This window comes from Somniosus microcephalus, chromosome 8 (genome assembly GCF_052327205.1).
Source record: "Somniosus microcephalus isolate GS21.2 chromosome 8, FLI_Smic_1.0, whole genome shotgun sequence".
In the NCBI taxonomy this organism is placed as follows: domain Eukaryota; kingdom Metazoa; phylum Chordata; class Chondrichthyes; order Squaliformes; family Somniosidae; genus Somniosus; species Somniosus microcephalus.
In genome coordinates this window covers 100,343,464-100,363,920 of record NC_140994.1, presented here as the reverse complement: position 1 = coordinate 100,363,920, position 20,457 = coordinate 100,343,464, and the positions used below count along the sequence as shown (strand labels likewise).

Sequence of the window (20,457 nt, the reverse complement as noted above, 5' to 3'; positions counted from 1 at the left end):
GAATGGGATTAGGATCGACAGTGAATGGGATTCGGATCGACAGTGAATGGGATTGTGATCGATAGTGAATGGGAATGGGATCGACGGTGAATGGGATTGGGATCGACAGTGAATGGGATTGGGATCGACAGTGAATGGGATTGTGATCGATAGTGAATGGGAATGGGACCAACAGTGAATGGGATTGTGATCGATAGTGAATGGAAATGGGATGAACAGTGAATGGGATTGCGATCGATAGTGAATGGGAATGCAATCGACATTGAATGGGAAAGGGATCATCAGTGAATGGGATTGGGATCGATAGTGAATGGGAATGTGATCAATAGTGAATGAGAATGGGATCTGCAGTGAATGTGAATGGGATCGGCAGTGAATGTGATTGTGATTGATAGTGAATGGGATTAGGATCGGCAGTGAATGGGAATGGGATCGGCAGTGAATGGGAATGTGATTGGTAGTGAATGGGAATGTGATCGGTAGTGAATGGGAACGGGATCGACAGTGAATGGGAATAGGATCGACAGTGAATGGGATTGTGATCGATAGTGAATGGGAATGGGATCGACAGTGAATGGGATTGTGATCATCAGTGAATCGGATTGGGATCAAGAGTGAATGGGATCGACAGTGAATGGGAATGGGATTGACAGTGAAGGGGATTGGGATTGACAGCGAATGGGAGTGGGATCGACAGTGAATGGGAGTGGGACCAGCAGTGAATGGGATTGGGATCGTCAGTGAATGGGATTGGGATCATCAGTGAATGGGAATGGGATTGGCAGTGAATGGGAATGGGATCGGCAGTGAATAGGTTTGGCTGTGAATGGGATAGTGATCGGCAGTGAATGGGGATGGGATCGACAGTGAATGGGAATGGGATCGACAGTGAATGGGATTGGGATCGACAGTGAATGGAAATGGGTTCAACAGTGAATGGGAATGGGATCAACAGTGAATGGGATTGGGATCGACAGTGAATGGGAATGTGATCGATAGTGAATGGGATTGTGATCAGCAGTGAATGGGAATGGGATCGACAGTGAATGGGATTGCAATCGATAGTGAATGGGAATGGGATCGATAGTGAATGGGATTGGGATCAACAGTGAATGGGATTGGGATCGACAGTGAATGGGATTGTGATCGATAGTGAATGGGAATGGGATCAACAGTGAATGGGATTGTGATCGATAGTGAATGGAAATGGGATCAACAGTGAATGGGATTGCGATCGATAGTGAATTGGAATGGGATCGGCAGTGAATGGGAATGGGATCGACAGTGAATGGTATTGTGATCGATAGTGAATGGGAATGGGAGCGTAAGTGAATGGGATTAGGATCGACAGTGAATGGGATTCGGATCGACAGTGAATGGGATTGTGATCGATAGTGAATGGGAATGGAATCGACGGTGAATGGGATTGGGATCGACAGTGAATGGGATTGGGATCGACAGTGAATGGGATTGTGATCGATAGTGAATGGGAATGGGATCAACAGTGAATGGGATTGCGATCGATAGTGAATGGGAATGCAATCGACAGTGAATGGGAAAGGGATCGTCAGTGAATGGGATTGGGATCGATAGTGAATGGGAATGTGATCAATAGTGAATGGGAATGGGATCGGCAGTGAATGGGAATGGGATCCACAGTGAATGGGATTGTGATCGATAGTGAATGGTAATGGGATCGGCAGTGAATGGGAATGGGATCGACAGTGAATGGGATTGTGATCGATAGTGAACGGGAATGGGATCGTAAGTGAATGGGATTAGGATCGACAGTGAATGGGATTGGGATCGACAGTGAATGGGATTGTGATCGATAGTGAATGGGAATGGGATCGACAGTGAATGGGATTGGGATCGACAGTGAATGGGATTGGGATCGACAGTGAATGGGATTGTGATCGATAGTGAATGGGAATGGGACCAACAGTGAATGGGATTGTGATTGATAGTGAATGGAAATGGGATCAAAAGTGAATGGGATTGCGATCGAAAGTGAATGGGAATGCAATCGACAGTGAATGGGAATGGGATCATCAGTGAATGGGATTGGGATTGATAGTGAATGGGATTAGGATCGGCAGTGAATGGGAAAGGGATCGGCAGTGAATGGGAATGTGATTGGTAGTGAATGGGAATGTGATCGGTAGTGAATGGGAATGGGATCGACAGTGAATGGGAATAGGATCGGCAGTGAATGGGATTGTGATCGATAGTGAATGGGAATGGGATCGACAGTGAATGGCATTGTGATCATCAGTGAATCGGATTGGGATCAAGAGTGAATGGGATCGACAGTGAATGGGAATGGGATTGACAGGGAAGGGGATTGGGATTGACAGTGAATGGGAGTGGGATCGACAGTGAATGGGAGTGGGACCAGCAGTGAATGGGATTGGGATCGTCAGTGAATGGGATTGGGATCATCAGTGAATGGGAATGGGATTGGCAGTGAATGGGAATGGGATCGGCAGTGAATAGGTTTGGCTGTGAATGGGATAGTGATCGGCAGTGAATGGGGATGGGATCGACAGTGAATGGGAATGGGATCGACAGTGAATGGGATTGGGATCGACAGTGAATGGAAATGGGTTCAACAGTGAATGGGAATGGGATCAACAGTGAATGGGATTGGGATTGACAGTGAATGGGAATGTGATCGATAGTGAATGGGATTGTGATCAGCAGTGAATGGGAATGGGATCGACAGTGAATGGGATTGCGATCGATAGTGAAAGAGAATGGGATCGATAGTGAATGGGATTGGGATCAACAGTGAATGGGATTGGGATCGACAGTGAATGGGATTGTGATCGATAGTGAATGGGAATGGGACCAACAGTGAATGGGATTGTGATCGATAGTGAATGGAAATGGGATCAACAGTGAATGGGATTGCGATCGATAGTGAATTGGAATGGGATCGGCAGTGAATGGGAATGGGATCGACAGTGAATGGGATTCTGATCGATAGTGAATGGGAATGGGAGTGTAAGTGAATGGGATTAGGATCGACAGTGAATGGGATTCGGATCGACAGTGAATGGGATTGTGATCGATAGTGAATGGGAATGGAATCGACGGTGAATGGGATTGGGATCGACAGTGAATGGGATTGGGATCGACAGTGAATGGGATTGTGATCGATAGTGAATGGGAATGGGATCAACAGTGAATGGGATTGCGATCGATAGTGAATGGGAATGCAATCGACAGTGAATGGGAAAGGGATCGTCAGTGAATGGGAATAGGATCGGCAGTGAATGGGATTGTGATCGATAGTGAATGGGAATGGGATCGACAGTGAATGGGATTGTGATCATCAGTGAATCAGATTGGGATCAAGAGTGAATGGGATCGACAGTGAATGGGAATGGGATTGACAGAGAAGGGGATTGGGATTGACAGTGAATGGGAGTGGGATCGACAGTGAATGGGAGTGGGATCATCAGTGAATGGGATTGGGATCATCAGTGAATGGGACTGGGATCATCAGTGAATGGGAATGGGATTGGCAGTGAATGGGAATGGGATCGGCAGTGAATAGGTTTGGCTGTGAATGGGATAGTGATCGGCAGTGAATGGGGATGGGATCGACAGTGAATGGGAATGGGATCGACAGCGAATGGGATTGGGATCGACAGTGAATGGAAATGGGTTCAACAGTGAATGGGAATGGGATCAACAGTGAATGGGATTGGGATCGACAGTGAATGGGAATGTGATCGATAGTGAATGGGATTGTGATCAGCAGTGAATGGGAAAGGGAACGACAGTGAATGGGATTGCGATCGATAGTAAAAGGGAATGGGATCGATAGTGAATGGGATTGGGATCAACAGTGAATGGGATTGGGATCGACATTGAATGGGATTGTGATCGGTAGTGAATGGGAATGGGACCAACAGTGAATGGGATTGTGATCGATAGTGAATGGAAAGGGGATTAACAGTGAATGGGATTGCGGTCGATAGTGAATGGGAATGGGATCGGCAGTGAATGGGAATGGGATCGACAGTGAATGGGATTGTGATCGATAGTGAATGGGAATGGGAGCGTAAGTGAATGGGATTAGGATCGACAGTGAATGGGATTCGGATCGACAGTGAATGGGATTGTGATCGATAGTGAATGGGAATGGGATCGGCAGTGAATGGGAATGGGATCGACAGTGAATGGGATTGTGATCGATAGTGAATGGGAATGGGAGCGTAAGTGAATGGGATTAGGACCGACAGTGAATGGGATTCGGATCGACAGTGAATGGGATTGTGATCGATAGTGAATGGGAATGGGATCGACGGTGAATGGGATTGGGATCGACAGTGAATGGGATTGGGATCGACAGTGAATGGGATTGTGATCGATAGTGAATGGGAATGGGACCAACAGTGAATGGGATTGTGATCGATAGTGAATGGAAATGGGATCAACAGTGAATGGGATTGCGATCGATAGTGAATGGGAATGCAATCGACATTGAATGGGAAAGGGATCATCAGTGAATGGGATTGGGATCGATAGTGAATGGGAATGTGATCAATAGTGAATGGGAATGGGATCTGCAGTGAATGTGAATGGGATCGGCAGTGAATGAGATTGTGATTGATAGTGAATGGGATTAGGATCGGCAGTGAATGGGAATGGGATCGGCAGTGAATGGGAATGTGATTGGTAGTGAATGGGAATGTGATCGGTAGTGAATGGGAATGGGATCGACAGTGAATGGGAATAGGATCGACAGTGAATGGGATTGTGATCGATAGTGAATGGGAATGGGATCGACAGTGAATGGAATTGTGATCATCAGTGAATCGGATTGGGATCAAGAGTGAATGGGATCGACAGTGAATGGGAATGGGATTGACAGTGAAGGGGATTGGGATTGACAGCGAATGGGAGTGGGATCGACAGTGAATGGGAGTGGGACCAGCAGTGAATGGGATTGGGATCGTCAGTGAATGGGATTGGGATCATCAGTGAATGGGAATGGGATTGGCAGTGAATGGGAGTGGGATCGGCAGTGAATAGGTTTGGCTGTGAATGGGATAGTGATCGGCAGTGAATGGGGATGGGATCGACAGTGAATGGGAATGGGATCGACAGTGAATGGGATTGGGATCGACAGTGAATGGAAATGGGTTCAACAGTGAATGGGAATGGGATCAACAGTGAATGGGATTGGGATCGACAGTGAATGGGAATGTGATCGATAGTGAATGGGATTGTGATCAGCAGTGAATGGGAATGGGATCGACAGTGAATGGGATTGCGATCGATAGTGAATGGGAATGGGATCGATAGTGAATGGGATTGTCATCAACAGTGAATGGGATTGGGATCGACAGTGAATGGGATTGTGATCGATAGTGAATGGGAATGGGACCAACAGTGAATGGGATTGTGATCGATAGTGAATGGAAATGGGATCAACAGTGAATGGGATTGCGATCGATAGTGAATTGGAATGGGATCGGCAGTGAATGGGAATGGGATCGACAGTGAATGGGATTGTGATCGATAGTGAATGGGAATGGGAGTGTAAGTGAATGGGATTAGGATCGACAGTGAATGGGATTCGGATCGACAGTGAATGGGATTGTGATCGATAGTGAATGGGAATGGAATCGACGGTGAATGGGATTGGGATCGACAGTGAATGGGATTGGGATCGACAGTGAATGCGATTGTGATCGATAGTGAATGGGAATGGGATCAACAGTGAATGGGATTGCGATCGATAGTGAATGGGAATGCAATCAACAGTGAATGGGAAAGGGATCGTCAGTGAATGGGATTGGGATCGATAGTGAATGGGAATGTGATCAATAGTGAATGGGAATGGGATCGGCAGTGAATGGGAATGGGATCCACAGTGAATGGGATTGTGACCGATAGTGAATGGTCATGGGATCGGCAGTGAATGGGAATGGGATCGACAGTGAATGGGATTGTGATCGATAGTGAACGGGAATGGGATCGTAAGTGAATGGGATTAGGATCGACAGTGAATGGGATTGGGATCGACAGTGAATGGGATTGTGATCGATAGTGAATGGGAATGGGATCGACAGTGAATGGGATTGGGATCGACAGTGAATGGGATTGGGATCGACAGTGAATGGGATTGTGATCGATAGTGAATGGGAATGGGACCAACAGTGAATGGGATTGTGATTGATAGTGAATGGAAATGGGATCAAAAGTGAATGGGATTGCGATCGAAAGTGAATGGGAATGCAATCGACAGTGAATGGGAATGGGATCATCAGTGAATGGGATTGGGATTGATAGTGAATGGGAATGTGATCGATAGTGAATGGGATTGGGATCGGCAGTGAATGGGAATGGGATCCACAGTGAATGGGATTGTGATCGATAGTGAATGGGAATGGAATCGGCAGTGAATGGGAATGGGATCGACAGTGAATTGGAATGGGATCGACAGTGATTGGGATTGGGATCGACTGTGAATGGGAATGGGATCGGCAGTGAATGGGAATGGGATCGGCAGTGAATGGGAATGCAATCAGCAGTGAATGGGAATGGGATCGACAGTGAATGTGAATGGGATCGGCAGTGAATGTGAATGGGATTGACAGTGAATGGGACTGGGATCGGCAGTGATTGGAATTGGGATCGGCAGTGAATGGGAATGGGATCGATAGTGATTGGGATTGGGATTGGCAGTGAATGGGATTGGGATCGGCAGTGAATGGGAATGGGATCGGCAGTGAATGGGATTGTGATCGACAATGATTGGGATTTGGATTGGCAGTGAATGGGAATGGGATCGGCAATGAATGAGAATGTGATCGGCAGTGAATGGGAATGGGATAGACAGTGAATGGTATTGTGATCAACAGTGATTGGGATTGGTAGCGTCAGTGAATGGGATTGGGTTCAAGAGTGAATGGGATCGACAGTGAATGGGAGTGGGATTTACAGTGAATGGGATTGGGATCGTCAGTGAATGGGAATGGGATCTGCAGTGAATGTGAATGGGATCGGCAGTGAATGAGATTGTGATTGATAGTGAATGGGATTAGGATCGGCAGTGAATGGGAATGGGATCGGCAGTGAATGGGAATGTGATTGGTAGTGAATGGGAATGTGATTGGTAGTGAATGGGAATGGGATCGACAGTGAATGGGAATAGGATCGGCAGTGAATGGGATTGTGATCGATAGTGAATGGGAATGGCATCGACAGTGAATGGGATTGTGATCATCAGTGAATCGGATTGGGATCAAGAGTGAATGGGATCGACAGTGAATGGGAATGGGATTGACAGTGAAGGGGATTGGGATTGACAGTGAATGGGAGTGGGATCGACAGTGAATGGGAGTGGGATCAGCAGTGAATGGGATTGGGATCGTCAGTGAATGGGATTGGGATCATCAGTGAATGGGAATGGGATTGGCAGTGAATGGGAATGGGATTGGCAGTGAATAGGTTTGGCTGTGAATGGGATAGTGATCGGCAGTGAATGGGGATGGGATCGACAGTGAATGGGAATGTGATCGACAGTGAATGGGATTGGGATCGACAGTGAATGGAAATGGGTTCAACAGTGAATGGGAATGGGATCAACAGTGAATGGGATTGGGATCGACAGTGAATGGGAATGTGATCGATAGCGAATGGGATTGTGATCAGCAGTGAATGGGAATGGGATCGACAGTGAATGGGATTGCGATCGATAGTGAATGGGAATGGGATTGATAGTGAATGGGATTGGGATCAACAGTGAATGGGATTGGGATCGACAGTGAATGGGATTGTGATCGATAGTGAATGGGAATGGGACCAACAGTGAATGGGATTGTGATCGATAGTGAATGGAAATGGGATCAACAGTGAATGGGATTGTGATCGATAGTGAATGGGAATGCAATCGACAGTGAATGGGAAAGGGATCGTCGGTGAATGGGATTGGGATCGATAGTGAATGGGAATGTGATCGATAGTGAATGGGAATGGGATCGGCAGTGAATGGGAATGGGATACACAGTGAATGGGATTGTGATCGATAGTGAATGGGAATGGGATCGGCAGTGAATGGGAATGGGATCGACAGTGAATGGGATTGTGATCGATAGTGAATGGGAATGGGAGCGTAAGTGAATGGGATTAGGATCGACAGTGAATGGGATTCGGATCGACAGTGAATGGGATTGTGATCGATAGTGAATGGGAATGGGATCGACAGTGAATGGGATTGTGATCATCAGTGAATCGGATTGGGATCAAGAGTGAATGGGATCGACAGTGAATGGGAATGGGATTGACAGTGAAGGGGATTGGGATTGACAGTGAATGGGAGTGGGATCGACAGTGAATGGGAGTGGGATCAGCAGTGAATGGGATTGGGATCGTCAGTGAATGGGATTGGGATCATCAGTGAATGGGAATGGGATTGGCAGTGAATGGGAATGGGATTGGCAGTGAATAGGTTTGGCTGTGAATGGGATAGTGATCGGCAGTGAATGGGGATGGGATCGACAGTGAATGGGAATGTGATCGACAGTGAATGGGATTGGGATCGACAGTGAATGGAAATGGGTTCAACAGTGAATGGGAATGGGATCAACAGTGAATGGGATTGGGATCGACAGTGAATGGGAATGTGATCGATAGCGAATGGGATTGTGATCAGCAGTGAATGGGAATGGGATCGACAGTGAATGGGATTGCGATCGATAGTGAATGGGAATGGGATTGATAGTGAATGGGATTGGGATCAACAGTGAATGGGATTGGGATCGACAGTGAATGGGATTGTGATCGATAGTGAATGGGAATGGGACCAACAGTGAATGGGATTGTGATCGATAGTGAATGGAAATGGGATCAACAGTGAATGGGATTGTGATCGATAGTGAATGGGAATGCAATCGACAGTGAATGGGAAAGGGATCGTCGGTGAATGGGATTGGGATCGATAGTGAATGGGAATGTGATCGATAGTGAATGGGAATGGGATCGGCAGTGAATGGGAATGGGATACACAGTGAATGGGATTGTGATCGATAGTGAATGGGAATGGGATCGGCAGTGAATGGGAATGGGATCGACAGTGAATGGGATTGTGATCGATAGTGAATGGGAATGGGAGCGTAAGTGAATGGGATTAGGATCGACAGTGAATGGGATTCGGATCGACAGTGAATGGGATTGTGATCGATAGTGAATGGGAATGGGATCGACGGTGAATGGGATTGGGATCGACAGTGAATGGGATTGGGATCGACAGTGAATGGGATTGTGATCGATAGTGAATGGGAATGGGACCAACAGTGAATGGGATTGTGATCGATAGTGAATGGAAATGGGATGAACAGTGAATGGGATTGCGATCGATAGTGAATGGGAATGCAATCGACATTGAATGGGAAAGGGATCATCAGTGAATGGGATTGGGATCGATAGTGAATGGGAATGTGATCAATAGTGAATGAGAATGGGATCTGCAGTGAATGTGAATGGGATCGGCAGTGAATGTGATTGTGATTGATAGTGAATGGGATTAGGATCGGCAGTGAATGGGAATGGGATCGGCAGTGAATGGGAATGTGATTGGTAGTGAATGGGAATGTGATCGGTAGTGAATGGGAACGGGATCGACAGTGAATGGGAATAGGATCGACAGTGAATGGGATTGTGATCGATAGTGAATGGGAATGGGATCGACAGTGAATGGGATTGTGATCATCAGTGAATCGGATTGGGATCAAGAGTGAATGGGATCGACAGTGAATGGGAATGGGATTGACAGTGAAGGGGATTGGGATTGACAGCGAATGGGAGTGGGATCGACAGTGAATGGGAGTGGGACCAGCAGTGAATGGGATTGGGATCGTCAGTGAATGGGATTGGGATCATCACTGAATGGGAATGGGATTGGCAGTGAATGGGAATGGGATCGGCGGTGAATAGGTTTGGCTGCGAATGGGATAGTGATCGGCAGTGAATGGGGATGGGATCGACAGTGAATGGGAATGGGATCGACAGTGAATGGGATTGGGATCGACAGTGAATGGAAATGGGTTCAACAGTGAATGGGAATGGGATCAACAGTGAATGGGATTGGGATCGACAGTGAATGGGAATGTGATCGATAGTGAATGGGATTGTGATCAGCAGTGAATGGGAATGGGATCGACAGTGAATGGGATTGCAATCGATAGTGAATGGGAATGGGATCGATAGTGAATGGGATTGGGATCAACAGTGAATGGGATTGGGATCGACAGTGAATGGGATTGTGATCGATAGTGAATGGGAATGGGACCAACAGTGAATGGGATTGTGATCGATAGTGAATGGAAATGGGATCAACAGTGAATGGGATTGCGATCGATAGTGAATTGGAATGGGATCGGCAGTGAATGGGAATGGGATCGACAGTGAATGGTATTGTGATCGATAGTGAATGGGAATGGGAGCGTAAGTGAATGGGATTAGGATCGACAGTGAATGGGATTCGGATCGACAGTGAATGGGATTGTGATCGATAGTGAATGGGAATGGAATCGACGGTGAATGGGATTGGGATCGACAGTGAATGGGATTGGGATCGACAGTGAATGGGATTGTGATCGATAGTGAATGGGAATGGGATCAACAGTGAATGGGATTGCGATCGATAGTGAATGGGAATGCAATCGACAGTGAATGGGAAAGGGATCGTCAGTGAATGGGATTGGGATCGATAGTGAATGGGAATGTGATCAATAGTGAATGGGAATGGGATCGGCAGTGAATGGGAATGGGATCCACAGTGAATGGGATTGTGATCGATAGTGAATGGTAATGGGATCGGCAGTGAATGGGAATGGGATCGACAGTGAATGGGATTGTGATCGATAGTGAACGGGAATGGGATCGTAAGTGAATGGGATTAGGATCGACAGTGAATGGGATTGGGATCGACAGTGAATGGGATTGTGATCGATAGTGAATGGGAATGGGATCGACAGTGAATGGGATTGGGATCGACAGTGAATGGGATTGGGATCGACAGTGAATGGGATTGTGATCGATAGTGAATGGGAATGGGACCAACAGTGAATGGGATTGTGATTGATAGTGAATGGAAATGGGATCAAAAGTGAATGGGATTGCGATCGAAAGTGAATGGGAATGCAATCGACAGTGAATGGGAATGGGATCATCAGTGAATGGGATTGGGATTGATAGTGAATGGGAATGTGATCGATAGTGAATGGGATTGGGATCGGCAGTGAATGGGAATGGGATCCACAGTGAATGGGATTGTGATCGATAGTGAATGGGAATGGAATCGGCAGTGAATGGGAATGGGATCGACAGTGAATTGGAATGGGATCGACAGTGATTGGGATTGGGATCGACTGTGAATGGGAATGGGATCGGCAGTGAATGGGAATGGGATCGGCAGTGAATGAGAATGCAATCGGCAGTGAATGGGAATGGGATCGACAGTGAATGTGAATGGGATCGGCAATGAATGAGAATGTGATCGGCAGTGAATGGGAATGGGATAGACAGTGAATGGTATTGTGATCAACAGTGATTGGGATTGGTAGCGTCAGTGAATGGGATTGGGTTCAAGAGTGAATGGGATCGACAGTGAATGGGATCGACAGTGAATGGGAGTGGGATTTACAGTGAATGGGATTGGGATCGTCAGTGAATGGGAATGGGATCTGCAGTGAATGTGAATGGGATCGGCACTGAATGAGATTGTGATTGGTAGTGAATGGGAATGTGATTGGTAGTGAATGGGAATGGGATCGACAGTGAATGGGATTGTGATCGATAGTGCATGGGAATGGCATCGACAGTGAATGGGATTGGGATCATCAGCGAATGGGAATAGGATCGGCAGTGAATGGGATTGTGATCGATAGTGAATGGGAATGGGAGCGTATGTGAATGGGATTAGGATCGACAGTGAATGGGATTCAGATCGACAGTGAATGGGATTGTGATCGATAGTGAATGGGAATGGGATCGACGGTGAATGGGATTGGGATCGACAGTGAATGGGATTGGGATCGACAGTGAATGGGATTGTGATCGATAGTGAATGGGAATGGGACCAACAGTGAATGGGATTGTGATCGATAGTGAATGGAAATGGGATCAACAGTGAATGGGATTGCGATCGATAGTGAATGGGAATGCAATCGACAGTGAATGGGAAAGGGATCATCAGTGAATGGGATTGGGATCGATAGTGAATGGGAATGTGATCAATAGTGAATGGGAATGGGATCTGCAGTGAATGTGAATGGGATCGGCAGTGAATGAGATTGTGATTGATAGTGAATGGGATTAGGATCGGCAGTGAATGGGAAAGGGATCGGCAGTGAATGGGAATGTGATTGGTAGTGAATGGGAATGTGATCGGTAGTGAATGGGAATGGGATCGACAGTGAATGGGAATAGGATCGGCAGTGAATGGGATTGTGATCGATAGTGAATGGGAATGGGATCGACAGTGAATGGCATTGTGATCATCAGTGAATCGGATTGGGATCAAGAGTGAATGGGATCGACAGTGAATGGGAATGGGATTGACAGGGAAGGGGATTGGGATTGACAGTGAATGGGAGTGGGATCGACAGTGAATGGGAGTGGGACCAGCAGTGAATGGGATTGGGATCGTCAGTGAATGGGATTGGGATCATCAGTGAATGGGAATGGGATTGGCAGTGAATGGGAATGGGATCGGCAGTGAATAGGTTTGGCTGTGAATGGGATAGTGATCGGCAGTGAATGGGGATGGGATCGACAGTGAATGGGAATGGGATCGACAGTGAATGGGATTGGGATCGACAGTGAATGGAAATGGGTTCAACAGTGAATGGGAATGGGATCAACAGTGAATGGGATTGGGATCGACAGTGAATGGGAATGTGATCGATAGTGAATGGGATTGTGATCAGCAGTGAATGGGAATGGGATCGACAGTGAATGGGATTGCGATCGATAGTGAAAGAGAATGGGATCGATAGTGAATGGGATTGGGATCAACAGTGAATGGGATTGGGATCGACAGTGAATGGGATTGTGATCGATAGTGAATGGGAATGGGACCAACAGTGAATCGGATTGTGATCGATAGTGAATGGAAATGGGATCAACAGTGAATGGGATTGCGATCGATAGTGAATTGGAATGGGATCGGCAGTGAATGGGAATGGGATCGACAGTGAATGGGATTGTGATCGATAGTGAATGGGAATGGGAGTGTAAGTGAATGGGATTAGGATCGACAGTGAATGGGATTCGGATCGACAGTGAATGGGATTGTGATCGATAGTGAATGGGAATGGAATCGACGGTGAATGGGATTGGGATCGACAGTGAATGGGATTGGGATCGACAGTGAATGGGATTGTGATCGATAGTGAATGGGAATGGGATCAACAGTGAATGGGATTGCGATCGATAGTGAATGGGAATGCAATCGACAGTGAATGGGAAAGGGATCGTCAGTGAATGGGATTGGGATCGATAGTGAATGGGAATGTGATCAATAGTGAATGGGAATGGGATCGGCAGTGAATGGGAATGGGATCCACAGTGAATGGGATTGTGATCGATAGTGAATGGTAATGGGATCGGCAGTGAATGGGAATGGGATCGACAGTGAATGGGATTGTGATCGATAGTGAACGGGAATGGGATCGTAAGTGAATGGGATTAGGATCGACAGTGAATGGGATTGGGATCGACAGTGAATGGGATTGTGATCGTTAGTGAATGGGAATGGGATCGACAGTGAATGGGATTGGGATCGACAGTGAATGGGATTGGGATCGACAGTGAATGGGATTGTGATCGATAGTGAATGGGAATGGGACCAACAGTGAATGGGATTGTGATTGATAGTGAATGGAAATGGGATCAAAAGTGAATGGGATTGCGATCGAAAGTGAATGGGAATGCAATCGACAGTGAATGGGAATGGGATCATCAGTGAATGGGATTGGGATTGATAGTGAATGGGAATGTGATCGATAGTGAATGGGATTGGGATCGGCAGTGAATGGGAATGGGATCCACAGTGAATGGGATTGTGATCGATAGTGAATGGGAATGGAATCGGCAGTGAATGGGAATGGGATCGACAGTGAATTGGAATGGGATCGACAGTGATTGGGATTGGGATCGACTGTGAATGGGAATGGGATCGGCAGTGAATGGGAATGGGATCGGCAGTGAATGGGAATGCAATCGGCAGTGAATGGGAATGGGATCGACAGTGAATGTGAATGGGATCGGCAATGAATGAGAATGTGATCGGCAGTGAATGGGAATGGGATAGACAGTGAATGGTATTGTGATCAACAGTGATTGGGATTGGTAGCGTCAGTGAATGGGATTGGGTTCAAGAGTGAATGGGATCGACAGTGAATGGGATCGACAGTGAATGGGAGTGGGATTTACAGTGAATGGGATTGGGATCGTCAGTGAATGGGAATGGGATCTGCAGTGAATGTGAATGGGATCGGCAGTGAATGAGATTGTGATTGATAGTGAATGGGATTAGGATCGGCAGTGAATGGGAATGGGATCGGCAGTGAATGGGAATGTGATTGGTAGTGAATGGGAATGTGATTGGTAGTGAATGGGAATGGGATCGACAGTGAATGGGAATAGGATCGGCAGTGAATGGGATTGTGATCGATAGTGAATGGGAATGGCATCGACAGTGAATGGGATTGTGATCATCAGTGAATCGGATTGGGATCAAGAGTGAATGGGATCGACAGTGAATGGGAATGGGATTGACAGTGAAGGGGATTGGGATTGACAGTGAATGGGAGTGGGATCGACAGTGAATGGGAGTGGGATCAGCAGTGAATGGGATTGGGATCGTCAGTGAATGGGATTGGGATCATCAGTGAATGGGAATGGGATTGGCAGTGAATGGGAATGGGATTGGCAGTGAATAGGTTTGGCTGTGAATGGGATAGTGATCGGCAGTGAATGGGGATGGGATCGAGAGTGAATGGGAATGGGATCGACAGTGAATGGGATTGGGATCGACAGTGAATGGAAATGGGTTCAACAGTGAATGGGAATGGGATCAACAGTGAATGGGATTGGGATCGACAGTGAATGGGAATGTGATCGATAGCGAATGGGATTGTGATCAGCAGTGAATGGGAATGGGATCGACAGTGAATGGGATTGCGATCGATAGTGAATGGGAATGGGATTGATAGTGAATGGGATTGGGATCAACAGTGAATGGGATTGGGATCGACAGTGAATGGGATTGTGATCGATAGTGAATGGGAATGGGACCAACAGTGAATGCGATTGTGATCGATAGTGAATGGAAATGGGATCAACAGTGAATGGGATTGTGATCGATAGTGAATGGGAATGCAATCGACAGTGAATGGGAAAGGGATCGTCGGTGAATGGGATTGGGATCGATAGTGAATGGGAATGTGATCGATAGTGAATGGGAATGGGATCGGCAGTGAATGGGAATGGGATACACAGTGAATGGGATTGTGATCGATAGTGAATGGGAATGGGATCGGCAGTGAATGGGAATGGGATCGACAGTGAATGGGATTGTGATCGATAGTGAATGGGAATGGGAGCGTAAGTGAATGGGATTAGGATCGACAGTGAATGGGATTCGGATCGACAGTGAATGGGATTGTGATCGATAGTGAATGGGAATGGGATCGACGGTGAATGGGATTGGGATCGACAGTGAATGGGATTGGGATCGACAGTGAATGGGATTGTGATCGATAGTGAATGGGAATGGGACCAACAGTGAATGGGATTGTGATCGATAGTGAATGGAAATGGGATGAACAGTGAATGGGATTGCGATCGATAGTGAATGGGAATGCAATCGACATTGAATGGGAAAGGGATCATCAGTGAATGGGATTGGGATCGATAGTGAATGGGAATGTGATCAATAGTGAATGGGAATGGGATCTGCAGTGAATGTGAATGGGATCGGCAGTGAATGAGATTGTGATTGATAGTGAATGGGATTAGGATCGGCAGTGAATGGGAATGGGATCGGCAGTGAATGGGAATGTGATTGGTAGTGAATGGGAATGTGATCGGTAGTGAATGGGAACGGGATCGACAGTGAATGGGAATAGGATCGACAGTGAATGGGATTGTGATCGATAGTGAATGGGAATGGGATCGACAGTGAATGGGATTGTGATCATCAGTGAATCGGATTGGGATCAAGAGTGAATGGGATCGACAGTGAATGGGAATGGGATTGACAGTGAAGGGGATTGGGATTGACAGCGAATGGGAGTGGGATCGACAGTGAATGGGAGTGGGACCAGCAGTGAATGGGATTGGGATCGTCAGTGAATGGGATTGGGATCATCAGTGAATGGGAATGGGATTGGCAGTGAATGGGAATGGGATCGGCAGTGAATAGGTTTGGCTGTGAATGGGACAGTGATCGGCAGTGAATGGGGATGGGATCGACAGTGAATGGGAATGGGATCGACAGTGAATGGGATTGGGATCGAAAGTGAATGGAAATGGGTTCAACAGTGAATGGGAATGGGATCAACAGTGAATGGGATTGGGATCGACAGTGAATGGGAATGTGATCGATAGTGCATGGGATTGTGATCAGCAGTGAATGGGAATGGGATCGACAGTGAATGGGATTGCGATCGATAGTGAATGGGAATGGGATCGATAGTGAATGGGATTGGGATCAACAGTGAATGGGATTGGGATCGACAGTGAATGGGATTGTGATCGATAGTGAATGGGAATGGGACCAACAGTGAATGGGATTGTGATCGATAGTGAATGGAAATGGGATCAACAGTGAATGGGATTGCGATCGATAGTGAATTGGAATGGGATCGGCAGTGAATGGGAATGGGATCGACAGTGAATGGGATTGTGATCGATAGTGAATGGGAATGGGAGTGTAAGTGAATGGGATTAGGATCGACAGTGAATGGGATTCGGATCGACAGTGAATGGGATTGTGATCGATAGTAAATGGGAATGGAATCGACGGTGAATGGGATTGGGATCGACAGTGAATGGGATTGGGATCGACAGTGAATGGGATTGTGATCGATAGTGAATGCGAATGGGATCAACAGTGAATGGGATTGCGATCGATAGTGAATGGGAATGCAATCGACAGTGAATGGGAAAGGGATCGTCAGTGAATGGGATTGGGATCGATAGTGAATGGGAATGTGATCAATAGTGAATGGGAATGGGATCGGCAGTGAATGGGAATGGGATCCACAGTGAATGGGATTGTGATCGATAGTGAATGGTAATGGGATCGGCAGTGAATGGGAATGGGATCGACAGTGAATGGGATTGTGATCGATAGTGAACGGGAATGGGATCGTAAGTGAATGGGATTAGGAAAGACAGTGAATGGGATTGGGATCGACAGTGAATGGGATTGTGATCGATAGTGAATGGGAATGGGATCGACAGTGAATGGGATTGGGATCAACAGTGAATGGGATTGGGATCGACAGTGAATGGGATTGTGATCGATAGTGAATGGGAATGGGACCAACAGTGAATGGGATTGTGATTGATAGTGAATGGAAATGGGATCAAAAGTGAATGGGATTGCGATCGAAAGTGAATGGGAATGCAATCGACAGTGAATGGGAATGGGATCATCAGTGAATGGGATTGGGATTGATAGTGAATGGGAATGTGGTCGATAGTGAATGGGATTGGGATCGGCAGTGAATGGGAATGGGAACCACAGTGAATGGGATTGTGATCGATAGTGAATGGGAATGGAATCGGCAGTGAATGGGAATGGGATCGACAGTGAATTGGAATGGGATCGACAGTGATTGGGATTGGGATCGATTGTGAATGGGAATGGGATCGGCAGTGAATGGGAATGGGATCGACAGTGAATGTGAATGGGATCGGCAGTGAATGTGAATGGGATTGACAGTGAATGGGACTTGGATCGGCAGTGATTGGAATTGGGATCGGCAGTGAATGGGAATGGGATCGATAGTGATTGGGATTGGGATTGGCAGTGAATGGGATTGGGATCGGCAGTGAATGGGAATGGGATCGGCAGTGAATGGGATTGTGATCGACAATGATTGGGATTTGGATTGGCAGTGAATGGGAATGGGATCGGCAATGAATGAGAATGTGATCGGCAGTGAATGGGAATGGGATAGACAGTGAATGGTATTGTGATCAACAGTGATTGGGATTGGTAGCGTCAGTGAATGGGATTGGGTTCAAGAGTGAATGGGATCGACAGTGAATGGGATCGACAGTGAATGGGAGTGGGATTTACAGTGAATGGGATTGGGATCGTCAGTGAATGGGAATGGGATCTGCAGTGAATGTGAATGGGATCGGCAGTGAATGAGATTGTGATTGATAGTGAATGGGATTAGGATCGGCAGTGAATGGGATTGGGATCGGCAGTGAATGGGAATGTGATTGGTAGTGAATGGGAATGTGATTGGTAGTGAATGGGAATGGGATCGACAGTGAATGGGAATAGGATCGGCAGTGAATGGGATTGTGATCGATAGTGAATGGGAATGGCATCGACAGTGAATGGGATTGTGATCATCAGTAAATCGGATTGGGATCAAGAGTGAATGGGATCGACAGTGAATGGGAATGGGATTGACAGTGAAGGGGATTGGGATTGACAGTGAATGGGAGTGGGATCGACAGTGAATGGGAGTGGGATCAGCAGTGAATGGGATTGGGATCGTCAGTGAATGGGATTGGGATCATCAGTGAATGGGAATGGGATTGGCAGTGAATGGGAATGGGATTGGCAGTGAATAGGTTTGGCTGTGAATGGGATAGTGATCGGCAGTGAATGGGGATGGGATCGACAGTGAATGGGAATGGGATCGACAGTGAATGGGATTGGGATCGACAGTGAATGGAAATGGGTTCAACAGTGAATGGGAATGGGATCAACAGTGAATGGGATTGGGATCGACAGTGAATGGGAATGTGATCGATAGCGAATGGGATTGTGATCAGCAGTGAATGGGAATGGGATCGACAGTGAATGGGATTGCGATCGATAGTGAATGGGAATGGGATTGATAGTGAATGGGATTGGGATCAACAGTGAATGGGATTGGGATCGACAGTGAATGGGATTGTGATCGATAGTGAATGGGAATGGGACCAACAGTGAATGGGATTGTGATCGATAGTGAATGGAAATGGGATCAACAGTGAATGGGATTGTGATCGATAGTGAATGGGAATGCAATCGACAGTGAATGGGAAAGGGATCGTCGGTGAATGGGATTGGGATCGATAGTGAATGGGAATCTGATCGATAGTGAATGGGAATGGGATCGGCAGTGAATGGGAATGGGATACACAGTGAATGGGATTGTGATCGATAGTGAATGGGAATGGGATCGGCAGTGAATGGGAATGGGATCGACAGTGAATGGGATTGTGATCGATAGTGAATGGGAATGGGAGCGTAAGTGAATGGGATTAGGACCGACAGTGAATGGGATTCGGATCGACAGTGAATGGGATTGTGATCGATAGTGAATGGGAATGGGATCGACGGTGAATGGGATTGGGATCGACAGTGAATGGGATTGGGATCGACAGTGAATGGGATTGTGATCGATAGTGAATGGGAATGGGACCAACAGTGAATGGGATTGTGATCGATAGTGAATGGAAATGGGATGAACAGTGAATGGGATTGCGATCGATAGTGAATGGGAATGCAATCGACAGTGAATGGGAAAGAGATCGTCAGTGAATGGGATTGGGATCGATAGTGAATGGGAATGTGATCAATAGTGAATGGAAATGGGATCTGCAGTGAATGTGAATGGGATCGGCAGTGAATGAAATTGTGATTGATAGTGAATGGGATTAGGATCGGCAGTGAATGGGAATGGGATCGGCAGTGAATGGGAATGTGATTGGTAGTGAATGGGAATGTGATCGGTAGTGAATGGGAATGGGATCGACAGTGAATGGGAATAGGATCGGCAGTGAATGGGATTGTGATCGATAGTGAATGGGAATGGGATCGACAGTGAATGGGATTGTGATCATCAGTGAATCAGATTGGGATCAAGAGTGAATGGGATCGACAGTGAATGGGAATGGGATTGACAGTGAAGGGGATTGGGATTGACAGTGAATGGGAGTGGGATCGACAGTGAATGGGAGTGGGATCAGCAGTGAATGGGATTGGGATCATCAGTGAATGGGATTGGGATCATCAGTGAATGGGAATGGGATTGGCAGTGAATGGGAATGGGATCGGCAGTGAATAGGTTTGGCTGTGAATGGGATAGTGATCGGCAGTAAATGGGGATGGGATCGACAGTGAATGGGAATGGGATCGACAGTGAATGGGATTGGGATCGACAGTGAATGGAAATGGGTTCAACAGTGAATGGG

General features: G+C 46.8%; 1 protein-coding gene across 1 annotated transcript in view; it reads right to left on the bottom strand.

The window, feature by feature from the left end:
• LOC147113724 (hexokinase HKDC1-like) overlaps positions 1 to 20,457 on the bottom strand; it is a 357,159-nt gene that overhangs the window by 253,770 nt on the left and 82,932 nt on the right. The window lies entirely within an intron of this gene.